The sequence below is a fragment of the Gorilla gorilla genome, chromosome 14 (genome assembly GCF_029281585.2).
Source record: "Gorilla gorilla gorilla isolate KB3781 chromosome 14, NHGRI_mGorGor1-v2.1_pri, whole genome shotgun sequence".
Classification (NCBI taxonomy): domain Eukaryota; kingdom Metazoa; phylum Chordata; class Mammalia; order Primates; family Hominidae; genus Gorilla; species Gorilla gorilla.
Genome location: NC_073238.2, coordinates 128,723,465 through 128,744,155, shown reverse-complemented (window position 1 = coordinate 128,744,155; position 20,691 = coordinate 128,723,465). Strand labels below are relative to the sequence as shown.

Genomic DNA, 20,691 nt, shown 5'->3' with positions numbered 1-20,691 from the left:
CCCAACAAAAGAGTGGGCAAATGATTTAGACAGACATAAAAGATATATGGGTGTTGAATAAGCGTATCAGGAAAATGCAAATTAAAACCACAAAGAGACTCCAGTACAAATCCACTAGAAAGGGTGAAATGAAAAAGACTGACCGTAGCTGGTATTAGTGAGGATGTGGAGCAACCAGAAAAGCCAGCACATGGCACGATTTTGGAAGACAGTTTGAAAGTTTCCACCTATCATATGATGCAGCCATTCCCCTTGTAGGTGTTGATCCAGGAGAAGTGGAAAGCCAAAAACTGGAAGCCACCTAAATGTTCATCAACAGAAGGTGGATAATCAGAACGCAGTATATGTAATGCAAAAAATTCAAACAAACACACAGTGACAGCATATCAGCGGCTCCAAGTGCGGGGCCAAGGGGCCCTAGCTGCAGAGGATCTGCAGAGTCTGGAGGGAGGGCTCGGTCATTCTGTATCTTGGTTGTGGTGGGTCATTGAATTGGACACTCCAAAGGGTTTATTATACATGAATTATACTTCAATAAAGTTGATCTTAAAAACTTAAAAAGAAATTTCTAATCAAATTTTTAGCAAATCACATCTAACCACATAGTAAAATAATAATACATAAGACCTGTCTGTGTTTATCTTAAGATTGCAAGATTGGTTCAATATTAGAAAATATAGCCATATTTATACATATTATACATTTAAAACACTAATTCATCACATCAGAAAGGGAAGTAGGTCAAAAAGAGGAAATCCTTTGGTTTTCATCATTATTGCTGAAAAGGCAATGATATAATTTAGCAACCTTACCTGAAAAATAATTACTGATAACCAGAAATAAAAGGAAACTTCCTTAACATGTTTTTGCTTTTTAAAGTCAGTGGAAAACGCACTTGAATGTGTTCTACATGCCAGCTTTTATTCACCCTCCTGGCTGTACATCGAAAGCCATAAATCTCCCTGCTGAAGACAGGCTGCCTCTCCCTGGAGGCTTCCCATCTGTTTTTGCCCAACACATTTCCACAACCCTTTAGACTTAGAGATAACCAAGAGAGAAGGAAGGTGGGGGAGGAGGAGGAAAGTCTTCTGCATTCCTGGGCCCCACCAGACCAGCAGATCCTCCCGGTGGGAGCAGAAGTGGGGGTGGGGAGGCTGAAAGAGCAGCACCTGCAGGGGCAGGTGCCGCTGACACCCAGGGAGCCCGACAGGACCCTGCCCTAAGCCCAGCTGTCCCAGAAACCACCTGGACTTCAGCCAAGCGCAGTCCCTGTAAGGTATTTAATGGCATATCCAATCCACGCAGCACCGAAAGGCTCCCTGGCTTCCTCCTACCGGGACTTGAGAACTTCTTCAGCCACAGAAGCAACTCAGGCTCCCCAAATCTATCAAAGAAGACCACAGGGACGTCTGCACTATGCACAAATTGAGAGGAGCCTCCTGACCCTGAACGTGAAACACCTGCACCCTCAGCCCAAAAACAGGTGGCTTCTCCAGCTCAGGGCTGCAGCAGGAGACCGTCTGTAGCCACAGGTTCTCTAGAAGCTCTACCAGTGCAGCAAGAGCAATCAGCAAATAAACAGTGTGCAGTATTTGAAAGAAAGAAAAAGAAACTATCACCACCTGCAGACGACACATCCAAGCGTCTCTTTGTGCCAGGCCCTGTATACATTTTTCAGCCACTCGGTCTCATTCCACACACATTTTGCAGAGAATCGGGACCTGCCCAAGGCTTACATCTTGCAGATGCTACTCCTGGAATGCAAACGCAGGTCTGGCTGATTCCAGAGTCAGAACTTCAAGCCACAAAACTTTCCCAAACACCCCAAAGGATGGACTCAAAGTTAGTAAAATTAAGAGAGGAAATTACAATGATGGTGAGTAAAATCAATATAGAAATCCAATAGCATTCCCAGATGCTAGCAATAACCACCTCGCAAGCAAGAGTGAGGGGGAGCCTGTTCGAAATAACAACCCAGCATCTTAAATACCCAGAACTCGTTAGGCCAAGAGATGAGTACAAAACTTATATTGAAGAAACAACAAATTTTGTAAGGAACTATAAGAAAAAATTGGGTCAGTTGAGAGATGTCAGCATGATACCAAAGGCAGAAACCAGAGATGGGAGGACTGGTAAGTCTGAGAGCATAAAAATATAAAACCCACCATGTACACGTTTGTAAAGCAAACAGAAATATAAAACTCAACTAAGGGATATGAAAAAGCATGTGACTAGATGCAGAAACATGCTGAACACTTAGGAGCCCTTTTATTTGTTGAAATATTTTCAAATAAGTGAAAAAATCAGGTAAAGCAGGAAATTGACAATGATATACATCTCAAATGCTTCCTTTTAACTTAAAATATATGAGTCTGAATTGATTTGATTCTTGTGAGAACATCTCTGTGAGGTCTGCTCTTTGAATTTGTTTTTTCCTGGCAAAAAGAAAAGAAATTTTAAAAATCTTATAATTCATCACTCATGGTTTTAAGCTTTATTTCCTTAAATTAAGGCAAGAATTAAAGCTGCTGTCATGGTGATCTGAGGGCAGAATCCCTTTGAATGTCATCTTCCTCCAATTTTTACAGCTTTCTTGCATATATTTGGTTTTGTAGCATTAAAAAACACTTTGCCAGCTTGTCTCCACCAAGCCTTCCTGAGCGCTCTCCCACTCTGCAGTCCTGGCCCATTCCCAAGAGGCAGAGATGCATGCAGAGGGCACCAGCGGGCCTGGCAGCCACCCTTGGCTCTGCTGAGCCTTAGCTGTGGGAGAGGCCACCTGGGCCCCTGGCTCTGGATGTGTGTGGAGGGATGGAGGGTGCAGGCTGGCCTGGCACGTGGGCTATGTGTGGCCAACCAGAAGAGCTTGGCACCACCCTTGACAGGAAAACTCAATATTTGATTCCCTAATTCCTCCGCTAGGAATTTTTCCTAATGGAACTCAGTGCCCACTTCATAGTAGTGGTTATCTCTGCATAAATTTTATTTCCTTCTTTGTGTTTTCCTGTATTTTTCAAATGGTCTGCAATCTACATGGATAACTTTTATAATTAGAAAAAAATTAATTGTAAAAACATTGTTTGAAGTTTAAAGAGTGCCATCTTGGTTACTACTCAAATCTTTATACTGTTCTTACGTTTTTCAGTGTTAACCCAAACTGTGGCGCCCGTCTCCCTAGGACACATCATAGGAAGGCCTGCTTCAGTGAGAATGCACTCGAGGTAGGAAATTACCTGTGTTGATAAGCGGGGCCTGCCTATGTTTTTAAATTTCAGGCTCCCTAATAAAAGGAGTAGGATAAAATGCCAGCATGCTGACATTTCAGGACACTGCCGTCCGGCGGGGGGCTGGGCACAGCGCTGCCCACTCTGTTCTGACCCCCACTGTCCTCTGACTCCTCCTGGGTTGTCCTGCCATGTTCCCATGGGGAAGGTGCCACACCCAGTGCCAGTGGGTGATGATCAGAGGGGATATGACAGAGCTCTAGGTGGTACCTGGATGGATATTTTTTAAAATAGTTACTAATTTATTTTAGTGTGCTGTAGAAAAAAACAGGCAGCACAATGGACCTGCAATCTCACACAGATGTATTTAAATGTATTTAAATGTAAACATATTTTACATTTAAATGTATTTAATGAGTCTATTGAAGATGCCCTAGGTAGACAATAATTCAGAGCACATGGATATGTCAAAACTTTGAAATCTGCACACAGAAGGGTGAAATTTGGGAAACTGTCATATGAAATCGCACTTGGGCTGCACATTACAAACACGGCAGCTCGTATCTGCGTGTTTTCATTGCTTTTAAATCTCTTTTAGCAGCGCATTCTGTGCAGGCACCGGTTCTGATTTACTTAAGAAGATGGTCTTAACTTCCCTTTGGTGGGTATCGTCATCCTTTCTCTTAGTTGGTTTCAGTATTATTGCAATAGGATACGCTGAAGTTTTGAATAATTTATTAAACGAATCTTTACTTCCTAGATACAACTATCTTGACTTTTTTCTAAGTACTACACTTTTGAAATAAAATAAAGCCTCACCTCAACAACAGAAGTGGGGTCCAGAACATCCCGTGGGTAGGATGTGGGAGCTTTCCTGCAAGGTCAAGTGGCCCCTGCTGGGACCCTACCTCTGGCTTAAACTGTGACGGAAAGATTCTGGTCTTGTGGTTGCCTGGAGCTTCCACGATCCAGCAAGGATTCCAGGAGTGTCCTGGGGAGTAGCTGCCGTTTAATTAGCCTGACAGAGAGATTGCTCCTGGAGAAGCCTGTAGACGCAGGACTCCTGCCTTGTTGAAGGACCAGATGTAGCAAGTGAAGAGGGAAGGTGAGGAGGCTGCCAGGCACCCGGTCAGCGGGTGCCGCTTAAGAGAAAGTGTTGGCCAGGACTGCAGGGGCAAGAACCAGGACACAGGCCTTTGATTTGTTACCTGAAGGGCCACTGGGGCTCGGATGCAGGTTGGTGACAGACTCAAACTTGCCATAACCTTTTCCTCAATGTATCCTCATTCCAAAAGTCTAGGGGATTAATTCCAAAATAGTTAGATAGCCCCCTTGTATTTCATCATGGGTGTTTTTATGATCGTTCCTCTTTCTTTATCACCTTAAAGCCTGACAAGCAGATGCCTGGGGATGGGTCTGGGGTGATGAAACCTTTTAGCATTGCTTGGGATGAGGCTTGCTGCATGTGAAATCAATGCCAAGATGCGCCCTGAGTAAGGAAACTTTCTGGAATTAACCTTTGAGTTATTTATTTCCATGTTGCTGATAAGGGCTTGAAAGTTCTGTCTGGGTTGCAAACACGGCCCTGATTGCTTATTAACTGCGTGATCTCCTACAGGTCACTGATTCTTCTCAAGCCTCGGTTTATTTGTAGCTTGAGGCATTGACACCTGCCTCATGGGGTCGCTGTGAGACTGAGTGAGGCCTCTCTGCCCACATGAGCTGCAGCATCCGGCACACAGTGTGCTCAGTAGGCAGAGACTGTCATCCTTCTTGTTACAACCACCACAGTTGTCCCTGGTATTTGCCAGTGTATTAGTCCATTCTCACACTGCTAAGAAAGACCTAAACGAGACTGAGTAATTTATAAAGAAAAAGAGGTTTAATGGACTCACAGTTCCACACGGCTGGGGAGGCCTCACAATCATGATGGAAGGCAAAGGAGGAGCAAAGACACATCTTACAGGGCGGCAGGTGACAGAGTGTGTGCAGGGGAACTGCCCTTTATATAACCATCGGATTTTGTGAGACTTATTCACTATCACAACAACAGCACGGGAGAAACCCGCCCCTATAATTCAATTACCTCCCACCAGGTCCCTCCCACAACACGTGGGGATTATGGAACCTACAATTCAAGGTGAGATTTGGGTGGGGACACAGCCAAACCCTATCAGCCAGTGAGACTTTGGGACCCACCCTTCCGGGCTGCGGCTCCCTCACTCTCATCTTCACGCACTTCTGCGGTGCCTGAGCTGCAGTCACCGTGGTAACTGGGATTGACCTTTTAAAGTATCTGTTATAACTACAAGCTTAGTGTCAAAATACTATTAACCTGTTTTGCCTTTACAGACTTATTTTTAAAACAGTGTGAATTCAGATGTGTTTGATTAGCAGCTTTTCACTGGAGTTGCCACCCAGCGCAGCGAGGGGTCTTCTGCAGGCCTCGCTGCCTCTGCACTCCTGTGCCTCCAACGGAACAGCCATTAGTTGGACCAGGCTGGTCTTATTCTCCAGCTTCCTCATTATTTGGGGGGAGTTCCTCACAGCCTCCTGTTAGTTCTCCTGATTTTGTGTATTCTTATTCTCATGTTGCCCATGTTTGGCCTAAGAGAAGGCGCCTCTTGGCCGGCTTCCTGGAGGACTCTTGCTTTCTTGCATGCCACAGTGGTGACAGCTCCGGCAAGGCCCTCCTGGTAAAGTCATTGGCAGATCCCTGTCTTTGAAAGTGTTCATATTTGGAAGAAAGTGAGTCCAAAGCTGCGAATGTCCATCCTCCTGCCAGAGAGGCAGACAGCTAAGTGCTATTGTTTGGGAATCTGTGAGAACTTTGCTATGGCAAAATCCCTGGCCACCAACAGCAGCCTCCTGAGGAGAGCACTGAGACAGTAAAGGTGCCTGGAGGCGATTTGCATCCATGGACCAAAAAATTTAATTCCCCCCGAACTTTATCAGTGGATGTAGCAATAATTGGCTTCACTAGCGCTGTGTCCGTTGGCAAGTGGAGATCTTCTCTGTTCCTCAACTGTGTAGAGGGGGAAACACGCGGGGAAGTCATCCACACAGCACTGGAGACACCACCGGACCCGCAGTGTGCAGAGCCCCAGGGCTGTGGACTCAAGGTCTCTAGGAACTGTATTCAGGGGAGAGGAGAGGGTGCGGAGGACATGACAGGGAGCCGTAGAAACCAGCACACAGGGTGGGGCCGGCGTCCCGTTGGAAGTTTCCATTGTAATACACTCATGATAGGAAAAAAAATGTAAAAGAAATCACCTAGAGTCCCATCACCCAGAGAAACCACAAACCATCCTTGAACATTTTGCCATATTTCCCTTAAGAACTCTTATATTGTAGTTCAAGGAAAAAAATCGTTGGGCTTATATGTCATATATATAATTTTATATCTTTTAGAACAGAATTATCACAGATTACTTTATCATAACTCATGGATGGAATGTTATTAATTCTTGATGAATGTTATTCTCTCTTTCTCCATGACCATACATTCAGAGAATTTACCACAACCACTTAATAACCTCCCTATTAGACATTTGGTTGATGTACATTTTTCACTAGGACTAATAATGCTATACTACAATGAATATTTTTGGCCACAGTTTTTCTGCATTTTGAATTATTTCCCTTGGATAAATTCCCAGAAGTAGAATGTTGGGACAACAAATGCCTGTAAGACTCTTCATAAATATCACCTGGCCAGCCTGACAGCATCCAATGCTTTGAGTTAAATACAATATATTCAATACCAAAACATTTGTATTTTGTTGGAGAGTTCTGAGAAGTTTGTTTTTCTCCCTTGAAGAGCTGTGCAAACCATGTTGCATAGTGAGTAGTGCAGTGTTTAGGAGCAGGACACTAGGAGCACTGTGGTCTTCCGACACTTATGGGGTACCTGTGTGCACCCAACACATTGTGGTCTTATGATACTTATGGGGCACCTACTGTGTGCACCCAACACACTGGGTGCTGGGAGGGATGAAGAAGAAGAGGCTGAATCCTCAGGGCATGGCGTCTCCTCCTGGCCTAGAGTGAGGGTGACGCCTGGATGGGCATCGTGGAAAACCCCTGGGGAGATTCTGAGCAGGACTGGTGGACACAGATGTGGACAAGGTGTCCCGGAGCACCCTGGTCATGATGCAGGAGAAGCTCGAACGCACGCTCAGCCCTGGTCGTGACAGAAGAACAGAGAGGAATAAGAAACGCCTTTAGGAGCTCCCAACCCAAGGGAGTGGGAGGATGTTCTGCACCGTTGTTCTGGAAGCTTGGGTCTAATTTTTCAGTTACTTAGTTACTTATGGCTTTGAGGCTGGATAGCTTTGTATATTTTGTTTCCTGAAATGACCCCACAGGTTCTACAGAGCAGGAGAAAAGGCTGGACAGGGGCCCCCACTGGATGAGACGACCTTCCCGCCCCCTCGGTCTGGGAGTCTGTGATCTTCAGGGCCAGCCCCCAGCTGGCGGGCCCCACCTGGAAGCTGAGTGTGCCTCTGCTGGCGGTCCCAGCCTTGGCAAGGCAGCTCTCATCTCTCTCCAGCCTGCGGTGGTTTTGATAAAGCGGCGTTTCTGCCTTGTTGGAGCCTGGTTAGTGATGATGCATCTTAGTCCAGGCCTCTCGAGTTTGAAATAAGAACCCCAACCCTTGGATGAGCCAGAACTGCCTTGGTTTGCTGGTGTCAGTTCAGAGCATTGAAATTCCTGCTTCACTTTAAAGAAAAATCTGTGCAGTAAGAATCTGTGTTTCTAGACTGCGTGAGAGAACTCTGAACTTTCTGTCACTTATTTTTAGAGATGTCCCAACAATGATTCCCTCTGCCAAGCCTCTGCCTGGGGGAACCCACCTTCCTGTCTCAGGTGAGCCTGACCCCCTCCCCACCCCTTTGCTGCTGCTGGACTTCAGAACAGATTGCAGGCAGCAGCTACAAACCTCAGCTTCCGAAATGTCACTCATTCATCCACTCGCCTGTGCAATCCTCTCTCTAAACTCCCTATTGGGGCCAGTTCTGCAAGTGTGTCTAGGGCCGCACACACAACGGTGGGCAAGGCCCGCACTCACTGGCACGAAGGGTCTGGCCCTCCAGGACAGACAGTGGGCCTGTCACCGGGCCTGTCACTTCCAGACACAACCCCTCCTCTTTAGCGAAGCAGGGAATTTGTCAAATACTGGCCCTAGCAGGCATAGCACAGCACCTGGCTTCTAACAATCCGTGAGGGGAGAAAAGGTGCAGGACACTAACGGGGCCACATTTCTTCACGAGGACTTCAAGGTTCTGCACAAGGAGGTGAGTGAATCTCAGACACAAAAAGTACATTCTGCATGGTTTCGTGTCGGTGACTTTCAAAAACAGACCCCACTTACCTCTGATGGGAGACATCAGGACGGTGGCTGCTCTGGTTGGGAGACCACACTTACCTCTGATGGGAGACACCAGGACGGTGGCTGCTCTGGTCGGGAGACCACACTTCCCTCTGATGGGAGACACCAGGACGGTGACTGCTCTGGTCGGGAGACCACACTTCCCTCTGATGGGAGACACCAGGACGGTGGCTGCTCTGGTCGGGAGACCACACTTCCCTCTGATGGGAGACACCAGGATGGTGGCTGCTCTGGTCGGGAGTGGGGGGCAGGTGGTGGGGGTTGCTGAGAAGGGTGTGCAGGAGCGTTCCGATGAGAGGCTGTGTCTCTATTGGGGTGAGGGTTGCATAGGAGAAGCAACTGATCAAAATTGCACAATGAAGATTTGTGTATTTCATTATTTGCCTGTTTTACCTCCCAAATCCCTCACTCAGTTGCGATGGAATGGGAGCACTGAAGACGCAGACAGCTGAACGTCGCACGCTGTTGCCCAAGGCTGGTCTGGCTGCTGGGGCTGCACGCCAGGCCGGGGTCTTGGGTTCTCCAAGTTTATGCCTCTTTTCCGGCCTGCGAATAAACCAGTAGAGAAGAGGAGGTCAGGAACTTGGTGACTGTGCCATCCAACGTGGTGAGATGAAGGCAACAGTGCCCATCTTAGAAGGTTGTCGTGAGGATTATGTGAGTTAATTTACAAAGAGCACACAACATGCCCAGGGCTGTGGTTGTTTTGTGAACATCATTAAAGTCTGGTAAACTGTTTTCCACTCAGCTGTGGCTGCAGCACTGGAAACACTGGCTGCCTAAGGTGCTGGAGGTCAGACTGCAGTCTGGGTCCTCTCAGTCCAGATTCCTCAGCTTCACTGGACAGACAGGCTCACCTTTGGAAACGCCACAAAAATCCACTTGTGCTATTTGTGTTGGTTTATTACTAAATGGACATGTGATTTATTTGGCATAGCAACTCTGCCTTTTCCCAAGAGGTTCCCTGCTTGGGGTATTATCTCAGATGGAGGGCTGAGGCTGTCTGGTCCCATCCTGGTGAGTGGTGGGCGAAGAGACGTGGTGTCCAAACCACATCACAAGTACTGGAAGGGGGTGTTAAAATCTCTGTCCACATTGAAAATTAATAAAACATATTATTCCCCACAGATAGGTTGCAAAGCCTTGGTCTACAAGGTCAGGGACCTTTTTCTGTGGGCCCAGCACTGTCCATAGCCTGAGAGCAGAGAGAACAGAGAACAGGTGAAGCAGCTGTGACTAACGAACCTGCCCTGCCTTCTCCTTTAGGGCAATGGAGATAGGCCCAGGGTGTCCTTTGGCTTTAGCCAAGCTCTACCATGCAGACAGTAAGACAAGAGCAGAGCTGTGACAACCACCAGGCCCATGATATGCCCCCAGCCACCCCACAGAGAATCCACTATTAATGCCATGTTACTCGCCCTATCAATCCCACGTTACCCCATCATCAATCCTACCAGCTATAGACCACTAAGCTCAAGGGTCTGTCGCCACCTCTTGCCACAGTCAGTGTCCATGAACAGTGTCTGCAGGGCTGCTCTCTCAGGGCTCTGAAGAGAAGCCGATGGTGGAAACCTGGATGTTGGCAGACATGGCTCATGGCAGTGGGCATCTCCCCATTTCAACCTCACATATTTTTCACATGGGTCAGGAACCACAGAGCATTCCAGCCGTTCATAGACATGGACATGATGTCAGTATTTCCTGCTGACCTTCCTCTGTGGAATGTGAGGGCTCCTGCCCTGTGGGCCCCAGTTGGGAGCAGCACTCCTGGTCCATCTGCCAAAGCCAACTGCTTTTCCTCCTTCTCACCTCTCTGCAAAGCATACTTTCCCCACCACAAAAGGGTAGCATAAAAGGAAGGAATGTACCAGCCACATGCCAACTCTCACTCTCCCTCTTTGCAGCACAAACCTTCCGATTTCTTATAACCCTTTCCCATCTAAAGCCAATTGGTGCATCTCAAATAGCAATATATGATTCTGAAACTAACAATAGAACCTTATTAGTGCAAAATGAAGCCCAGTTTGCTGTAGGCTGAGATGTTTTGAATCATCTAAGGGAGTTTAGTTATTTTAGCAGCACAAGGACATTCTCTAAAAACAAGTTCTCCTGGAAGGCAGCACTAGACAAAGAGACTAATGATATCTTGTGCTGTTGGGTAATCTCAGGTGGGCCCTTAACTTTTCCAAATCACAGTCTCTCAGGAGGCTGCAGATGAGTGGGTTCCCATGGCCTCTTTTGAGCTCTGGCACTAGACAAGGTGGTTTATAATGGGAAGGGGCAAAAAGTGAGCTGTGGAGTCTATAGACTTAGTTTGAATTCTGGTGTTTCAAGTTTCCAGGGGTGTGACCTCAAAGAGCATGTTTAACTTATTCTCAGATACCCTATCTGTGAAGAGGGTATGGCAACTTAAGGGTTAATACAGCGGATTCAAAATAAAATATTTAAATGATAAATTTTTCAATAAATGATATTAGGACAATTAGTTATCCATTTTGCTAAAACAAAATTCCTCCTCTCTACTCTTTATCGCATGTATTAAAATACACTTCAGAGGATCAAAGATTTAAATGTAGGCTGGGCACAATGGCCCATACCTGTAATCCCAGAACTTTGGGAGACTGAGGCAGGAGGATTGCTTGAGGCCAGGAGTTTGAGACCAGCTTGGGCAACCTGGTGAGACCCTGGTGCCCCAGCTTGGGCAACCTGGTGAGTCTCTACAAAAAAAAGAAATAAAAAATTCTGGGCTGTAGAGAAAAAAAATTAAAAAATTAAAAATTTCACTGGGCATGGTGGTGCATGCCTGTAGTCCAAGCTACTCAGGAGGCTGAAGTGAGAAGATTACTTGAGCCCAAGAATTTGAGCCAGGGGTGAGCTATGATTGTACCACTGCACTCCAGCTTGAGTGACACAGCAAGACCTGGTCACACACACACACACACACACACAAATTAAAATTAAATTTAATAAGTTTTTTTAAAAAAAGATTTAAATGTGAAAGAAGAAAGAGGGCACTCCCTCTGTGGTCGCCACTGGCTCACAGAAGTAGTGCGTGAGCAGGAGGCTCTGCTCTGATCCAGGAGCACTGGCATCTATGAAGAGGGAAACCAAGAAAAAATTCTTTCTGCTATCTTTCCTTTCAGTAATGCTTATCTTAAGAACACTCAACTGGAAAACCACTCCACCCAAAAGTAGGAAAGATGGCAATTCTAAATAGCAACTATTATCCCAGGGAGACCCCTCAGATATGCGAGGAATCAAGCCATAAATGTGCATTTGCTGGACATTATATACCACGTCATCTCTATGACTACAGATTTTAAGGATAATTTTTACTTACTTAACAATTTCACTGTAACAGTGACTGATAATGTGAAAAATGTGCTTTACACAGTGCTGCTGATGGGTACACAGACAAGTTCTTGCTGCAATTATTTCTAAATCTAGCCAGATCCCAGAGTCGTGAAGATATAAGCTCTGTGAGACCAGGGACCATCTCTCTTTCTTGCATCATAGGCACTTGATAAATACTCATGGCTGGAAAAAAAAAAGAGGGAAAGAAAGAGAAAAGGAGGGCAGGACAAAGAAAAGGAAAAGAAAGACAGAAAGTAATAGAAAGCAAAGGTGCATATTTTTATAATCTTAGAATGAAGAAGACCACTCAGGAAAATCTTAACACCTCTCTGGATAAAAAATTCAGAAGGCACTGCAAAAAACAAAGCTAATAAAATATGTTTACACTTTTAAACTCTTTGTGGGAAAAAAACATGGCAAATAAAAGAAAAACTGGGGGGCTGGGAGTTTTCAATTCACTTACAAAGAGTTGATTTCCATAACTACAAAGCATGCTTACCGATTAAAAAGTAGAGAACAGGACCCAACTTTTGGTAATGGCAGAATAGCCCCCACTGAACCAACCTTTCCACAGGTAACAGCTATAAACTTTAGGTAAAATATGGGGGGAAAAACCTGCTTGAAAGCACTGGAGTGTGATAGAAGCCGGCAAACACTGGAGTTCTTGTGGTGATGGAAATGTCCTGTGCTTCAACTGCACTAATGTTTGTGTCCTGATTGTGATGTTGCTCTGTAGCTTTGTGAGTTGACATTGGGGGAGGCTGGGTGAAGAGGACACAGGATTTCTGTGTTACTTCTGTGTGTGAATCTACATATACTTCAAAGTAAAGTTTAATTTTTAAAAAGTCAATTTATGGCTAGGCATGGTGGCTCACGCCTGTAATCCCAGCACTTTGGGAGGCTGAGGCTGGTGGATCACAAGGTCAGGAGATCAAGACCATCCTGGCTAACACGGCAAAACCCCGTCTCTACTAAAAATACAAAAAATTAGCTAGGTGTGGTGACAGGCACCTGTAGTCCCAGCTGCTTGGGAGGCTGAGGCAGGAGAATGGCGTGAACCCGGGAGGCAGAGCTTGCAGTGAGCCGAGATCACTCTACTGCACTCCAGCCTGGGCAACAGAGCCAGACTCCATCTCAAAAAAAAAAAAAAAAAAGTCAATTTATGCAATTTATATGATTAGAAAATAAAGGATTAATTCTAATCATCAACAGATGTATAACAAACATTTGAAAATCAACAACCATTAATGATTAAAGAAAAAACCCAGGAAGCTTGAAATGGAAGGAAATTATCTCATACTGATAAAGAACATTCTTAAAAACCTAGAGTGAACATGAAATATCAGTTTCCTCTTAAGATAGGAAACAAGGCAAGATTGACCATTCTAACCATTTCTTTCCACCATTGTCCTAGAGGGCATGGTTGGTGCAATATGACAAGAAAGAAAGCCAGATAAACAAAAACCTCACAGCAAAGGCTGAAGGTCTGTTTACCTCAGCTCCTTCGGTCTAACACATCATGTCCAGATTTCAAGAAAAAATTACAAGGCGTGCCAAAAGGCAAAAAATACTGTCAGAAGACAGAAAATGAGCATCAGAACCAGCTCAGATATGGTAGAAATTTAGGAATTATCAGATCAGGAATTTAAAATAACTATGATTAATGTGCTAAGGGCTTTAATAATAGAAAAAGTGAACAATATTAAAAAATGAATGGGTAAAATCGAAATGCAAAGAAAGTGTAAAAAGGAAATGCAAGAAATTATAAACACTGTAACAGAAGTGAAGAGTGTGTTTAATGGGTTCATCAGTGAGCTGATAAGAAAAGAATCAGCCTGACATGTGGGTCAAAGAAACCTCAAGAGAAATTAAAAAGTATTTTGAACTAAATGAAAATGAAAATGAAACCTATCAAAATTTGTGAGAATCAGTGAAAACAGAGCTTAGAGGGAAATTTACAGCATTGGATGAATATATTGGAAAAGAATAAACATCTAAAGTAAATAACTTAAAATTCCATCTTAAGAAACTAGAAAAAGAAGAGCAAATCAAATGTAAAGTAAGCAGAAAAAAATAATAAAAATCAGAGCAGAAATCAATGAAATTGAAAACAGAAAAACAATAAAGAAAATCAATGAAATCAAAATTTGGTTCTTTAAAAACATTAATAAAATTGATAAACCTTTAGTCAGACTAGTCAAGAAAAAAAAAGAGAAGACACAAACCTCTAACATCAGAAATGATAGAGGGACATCACTATAGATCCTGTGGACATTAAAAGGATAATACATGAATATAATGAACAACTCTATGCCCAGAAATTTGATACCTAGATGAAACTGACTAGTTACTTGAAAGACACAATCTACCAAAACTCACACAAGGAGAAATAGATTATCTTAATAGACATATTTATTATAGAAATTGGATTGATAACTGATAATCTTCCCAAAGACAAAACACCAAGACCAGAAAGGCTTACTGGTGAATTCTACCAAACATTTAAGGAAGAAATTATACCAGTTTTCTACCATCTGCTCCAGAAAACAGAAACAGAGAGAATACTTCCTAATTCATTCTATAAGGCCAGCATTATTCTAATATCAAAATCAAAGACAGTACAAGAAAGGGAAACTAAGGATCAATATCTCTCATGAACATAGATGCAACAGTTCTCAACAAAATATTAGCAAATTAAATTCAACAATGTATAAAAAGAATTCTGCACCATGATCAAATGGGCTTTATTCCACTTACACAAGGCTGGTTCAACATCCAAAATTAGTAGTGAAATTAATCACATCAACAGGCTAAAGAAGAAAAATCATATGATCATATCAGTAGATGGATAAAAAACATTTGACAAAAATCCAACACCCATTCATGATACAGACTTTCAAAAAACTAGGAATAGAGAACTCCCTCAATTTGACTAAGAATATCTACAGAAACCTACAGTTAATGTCATACTTAATGGTGAGAAACTAGACATTTTTCCCCCAACATTAGGAAAGGGCAGAGATGTTTCTTTTCACTTGCTCCTATTCAACATCATATTAAAATGCAATAAGACAAGAAAAGTAAATAAAATGTATGCAGATTAGGATAGAAGACATAAAATTTTCTTTGTTTGCAGATGACATGATTGTTCAGATAGAAAATGCCCAAGAATCAACAATTTTAAAACTCCTCCTTAAACTAATAAGTGACTATAAGAAGATTGCAGGATCCAAGGACTATAAATAAAATATCAATTGCTTTCCAACATATGAGCAATGAACAACTGAAATTTAAAATTAAAAAAAAACCATTTACATTAGCCCCAAGTTAAAAAAAGAAAAATATGTAGGTGCAATCTAACAAAATATGCATAAGATCTGTATAAGGAAAACTACAAAACTTTAATGAAATAAATTTTTAAAATCCAAGAAAATGGAGAACTATTCCATGTTCATGGATAGGAAGACTCAGTATTGTCAAGATGCCAGTTCTTCCCAACTTGCTATAGAGTCAATATATTCCATTCAAAATTCCAGCAAGTTATTTTGTGAATACCAGGAAACTGATTTTAAAGTTTATGTAGAAAGGCAAATGACCCAGAATAGCCAATACAATACTGAAGAAAAACAAAGTCACAGAACTGATACTACCTGACTTCAAGACTTACTATACAGCTATGGTAATCAAGACTATGTGGTGCTGTTGAAATAATAGACAAATGGATCATTGGAGCAGAATAGAAAGTCCAGAAAAAGACCCACACAAATATAGCCAACTGATGTTTGAAAAGAAACGAAGACAATTCAAATGAGAAATGATAGTCTTTTCAACAAATGGTGCTGGAACAATTGGATATCCACATGCAAAGTTTAAAAAGTGAAATTAGATACAGATTCTACACTTTTCACTAAAAATTTATTCAAAATGGATCATAGACCTAAATGTAAAATGTAAAACTATAAAACCCCTAGAAGATAACATAGGAGAAACTCTAGATGACCTTGGGTATGGCAATAACTTTTTAGATACAACACCAAAGGCATGATCCTGTTGATGACAAAACTAAACTCTGCAAAATATTTTAAAAGGATTATTCTGAGCCAATGTGAGTGACCATGGCCTGGGGAACAGTCTTAAGAGGTCCTGAGAAAGTGTGTCTGAGGTGGTCAGGTTACGGTTTGGTTTTATATGTTTTAGGGAGACAGAAATTATAAGCAAAGGCATAAAACAATACTCGGAAGGTATATATTGATTGATCCCAGAGAGGTGAAACATTGTGAAGCAGGGGCTTATAGGTCATAAGTGAATTCAAAGATTTTCTGTTTGGCAATTGGTTGAAAGAGTTAAGCTTTGTCTGAAGACTTGAAGTCAGTAGAAAGAAATGCTTGAGTTAAGATAAGAGGGGTTGTGGAAGCCAAGGTTCTTGTTACGTAGATGAAGCCTCCAGATAGCAGGCTTCAGAGAGAATGGATGGTAAAGGTCCCTTTTTGGACCTTGAAAGTTGTCAGAGTTTCAGTTAATCTCTCCTAGATCTGGGGAAGGCCTGGCTGTATTAATGGAGATTCTCTACAGATGTGAATTTCCCCTACAAAAGGTGGCTTTGCAGGGCCATTTACAAATATGTCAAAGAAATATACCATGGGATAAAATATTTTCATTTTCTTCAGGGTTTGCTATCTGTCATGTGATGCTATGCCAGAGTCGCTTGGAATTTGGTATCTTACTGCCACAGAGTCTTCTCTGTCAGTTTCATGATCTCTATTTTAATGTAAATGTTAGTTAGCTGTGCCTAAACCCCAACAGGGAGGGGTTATAATGAGGGGTGTCTGACCTCTCTTCCCATCATGGCCTGGAATTTAGTTTTTCAGGTTTCTCTGGGATCCTATTGGCCAATAGGGGGTCTGTTCAGTCAGTTGGGGGGCTTAGGATTTTATTTTTGGTTTACAATCCATAAAAGAAAGAATTGATAAGCTGGACTCCATCAAAATTAAAAACTGCTCTGTTAAAGACATTGTTGAGAGAATGAAAGGACAAGCCACAGACTAGAAGCAAATATTTACAAAACACATACCTGATAAAGGAATGGAACTTAAAATGTACAAAAGACTCTTAAAATTTGACAATAGGAAAAAAAACAACCCAGTTAAAAAGTGGGCCAAAGATCTGAACAGACACCTCACCAAAGAAAATATACAGATGGCAATTATGCCCATGAAAAGATGCTGCACATCATATGTCATTTGAGAATTACAAATTAAAACAGCAGTGAGGCCAGGCCCATGGCTCACTCTTGTAATCCCAGTGCTAAAGGAGGCCAAGGCAGGAGATTGCTTGAGGCAATGAACTCAAGACCAGCCTTGGCAACATAGTGAGACACCATCTACCAAAAAATTTAAAAATTAGCTGGGCATGGTGGCACACACCTGTGGTCCTGGCTACTTAGGAGGCTGAGGTGGGAGGATTGCTTGAGCCCAGGAGATTGGGTCTGTGGTCAGCCATGATCATGCCACTACACTCCAACCTGAATGACACAGCAAACTCCATCTCAAACAAACACAAACAAACAAACACCACAATGAGCTACTACTACACACCCATTAGAATGGCTAAAGTATAAAATATGAACACCAAATGCTAGGAAAGATTAGGAGCAACAGAAGCTCTTGTTCATTGCTGGTGGGAGTGCAAAATGTTGCAACTGCTTTGGAAAACATTTGGCAGTTTCTTATAAAACTAAGCAACCTTTACCACATATATATAATGAAAACAAACCAAACTTTCTTCTCCTGCTATACTGTCAACACAGAACACTTCTGGTCCTCAAAATGTGGAGGGGCTTTCTCCACACACCTGTAATTGCCTGACGGGTTCTTCCTGCCTGCCATACAGACAAAATCTATTCATGAGACCATGGCATTGTAGTAGAGAAAAGAGTTTAATTGATGTGAGGCCGGCCCACACGGGAGAACTGGAGCTATCCCTTAAATCAGTCTCTCCAAAGGCTTAGAGGCTAGGGTTTTTATGGACAATTAGGTGGACAGGGGGTTATGGAATGGGTGCTGCTAAGTGGTTGGGGACGAAATCACAGGAGTGTGGAAAACAGTCCTCATGTGCTGAGTCAGCCTCTGGGTGGGGCCACAGGACCAGCCTAGTCATGAGACAGGAGTCCAGGTGGGGTCAATCTAAAAACATCTCAAAAACCAATCTTAGGTTCTACAGTAATGATGTCATCTATAGCAGTGGTCTCCAAACTTTTTGGCACCAGAGACAGGTTTTGTGGAAGACAATTCTTCCACAGACCAGACGGTGTGGGGGAAGGTGTTGGGATGAAACTATTCCACCTCAGATCATCAGGCATTGGATTCTCATAAGGAGCTCACAACCCTAGATCCCTCTCATGCGCAGTTCACAATAGGGTTTGCACTCCTATGAGAATCTAATGACACCGCTGATCTGACAGGAGGCAGGGCTCAGGCGGTAATGCTTGCTCGCCTGCCTCTCACCTCCTGCTGTGCCTCCTGGTTTTTAACAGGCCATGGAGTAGTACCTGTTGGGGACCCCGATCTATAGAAGTAATTGGTAAAGACACAAGTCTTGTGACCTCTGCTCACATGACTCCTGAGCAGTAAGGGGTTATAGAAAGCATGCCTACATCTCAGCAGATTTCAGTTCCTCCCATAATCCTATTCTTGTAGCTTTCAATAGTCTTACAAAGGCAGTTTTCAGTCCTTGAGCAAGGAGGGAGTTAGTTTTAGGGAGGGACTATTATTATCCTTGCTTTCAAGTGGATCTATAATTCCTCCTGAAGTTAGCTTGGCCTACACCCAGAAATGACCAAGGACAGCTTGGAGGTCAGAAGCAAGATGGAGTCAACAATGTTAGATTTCTCTCACTGTCACAATTTTGCAACAGTGGTTTCACATCAAGCAATTCTCCAGTGCACACCAACAGAGTGCCCCATAATTCAATTTAATTCTGACACTAACTAAAGTTAGCACAGATGCTGCAGGTTGAGGTATTTGCCTCACAAGATGGCCCTTATTTCCAATGCCAATTGCAAGTCCCAGGTCATTTCACCAGTGCTTCCAACCTTCTGGCTATTAATGCGGGGTTCTCATGGCCCTCCTTGTGTTAGATTACTTGCTAGAATCGCTCACAGAACTCAGGGAAACACTTTACTTATGTTCACTCACGCATGATAAAAGGATGTAAATGAATAGCCATTTGGAAGAGATGCACCGGGAGAGGCGCGTGGGAAGGGGTGCAGAGCTTCCACACTTTCTGTGGGCACCACTCCAGGGACCTCCATGTACTCACCAACCAGAAGCTCTCTGAACTCTGTCCTTTTGGGTTTTTATGGAGGCTATCATGTAGGCATGATTTGTTAAATCACTGTCCACTGGTGATCAACTTGACCTTCAGCCTTCTCCCCTCCCTAGAGGTTGGGGATGGGACCACAAGTTCCAACCCTCTATGCACATGGCTGGTTCCTCTGGTGACCTGCTCCATCCTGAGGCTGTCCAGGCATCCCCAGCCCCCAGTCATCTCATTTGCACACAAAAGATGTTTGTCACTCCACAGATTCCAAGGCTTTAGGAGCTGTATGTCTGGGAAATGGGAAAAGGACCAAATGTACATCACAAGATCATGCCATACAACCCAGAAATTATGCTCCAAGAGATTACCCAAATGAGTTCAAAACCACACAAAAATGTGCACACAAATGTTTATAGCAGCTTTATTCATAATTGCCAAACTTGGAAGCAACCAGATGACCTTTCATGGGTGAATGGATAAGCAAACTGGTTCACCCAGACAATGGAATACTAGCCAGTGACAAAACAAAATGCGCTGCCAAGCCCAGAAAAGACATGAAGGAACTGTAGCTGTGTTTGCTAAGTAAAAGGAGCCAATCCGAAATGGTTGCACACTCTGTGATTCCAACCATATGATATTTTGGGAAAAGCAAAACTATGGAGACAGTAAGAGAGGAGTGGTTGCCAGGGGTGAGGGAGGAGGGAGGGGTGAATTGGGAGCACAGATGAGTTTAAAGCACTGAGGCGGCTGCAATGCTAGAGTGGTGGACACAGCCGTGACATATCCATCCAACACAGAGTGGGTGTAGTGCAGACCATGGAGTTTGGGTGACAGTAATGTCTCAGTGTAGCTTCACCTATTGTAACAAATGGGTCACACTCATGCAAGCTGTCATTTGTTTATTATTATTGTTTTAGAGACAGGGTCTCACTCTGTCACCCAGGCTGGAGTGCAGTGGTGTGATCTTAGCTCACTGCAGCCTCGACCTCCTGGGCTCAAGCAATCAACTTCCCAAGTAGCTGGGAGTACAGGCACGCACCACGCCAGATAATTTTTTTTTTTTTTTTTTTTTTTTGTAGAGATGGGGTCTCACTTTGTTGCCCAGGCTGGTCTCAAACTGCTGGCCTCCAGTCATCCTCCCACCTCAGCCTCCCAAAGTGTTGGGATTATAGGTGTGAGCCACCAAGCCCAGCCTGCAAGCTCTTAGGGAAAACTGTTGTGGTGGGGAGGGAACACATGGAGACACTGTACTTACTGCTCAATTTTTCTGTTACCAAACTAAAGGAAGAAACTGAGGCAAAACTAATGTGATTTATTTGCACTGAGCTGAGGATGACTTTCCCCAACGTATGCCCCGCTTGCCTTGGGGAGTGCCCCCTGGGCCCTTTGTTGCAAGCAGGTTTT

The 20,691-nt window shown here is 43.6% G+C and overlaps 1 long non-coding RNA gene across 1 annotated transcript; it reads right to left on the bottom strand.

Moving 5' to 3' along the window:
* Window positions 1-5,086: 5,086 nt before the first annotated feature.
* Window positions 5,087-19,528, bottom strand: LOC134757028 (uncharacterized). Its single transcript, XR_010130640.1, has 3 exons — window positions 19,288-19,528; window positions 8,653-9,162; window positions 5,087-7,407 (listed from the first exon to the last, which is right to left on the bottom strand). It is a non-coding gene; the product is annotated as an uncharacterized lncRNA (long non-coding RNA).
* Window positions 19,529-20,691: the final 1,163 nt, after the last annotated feature.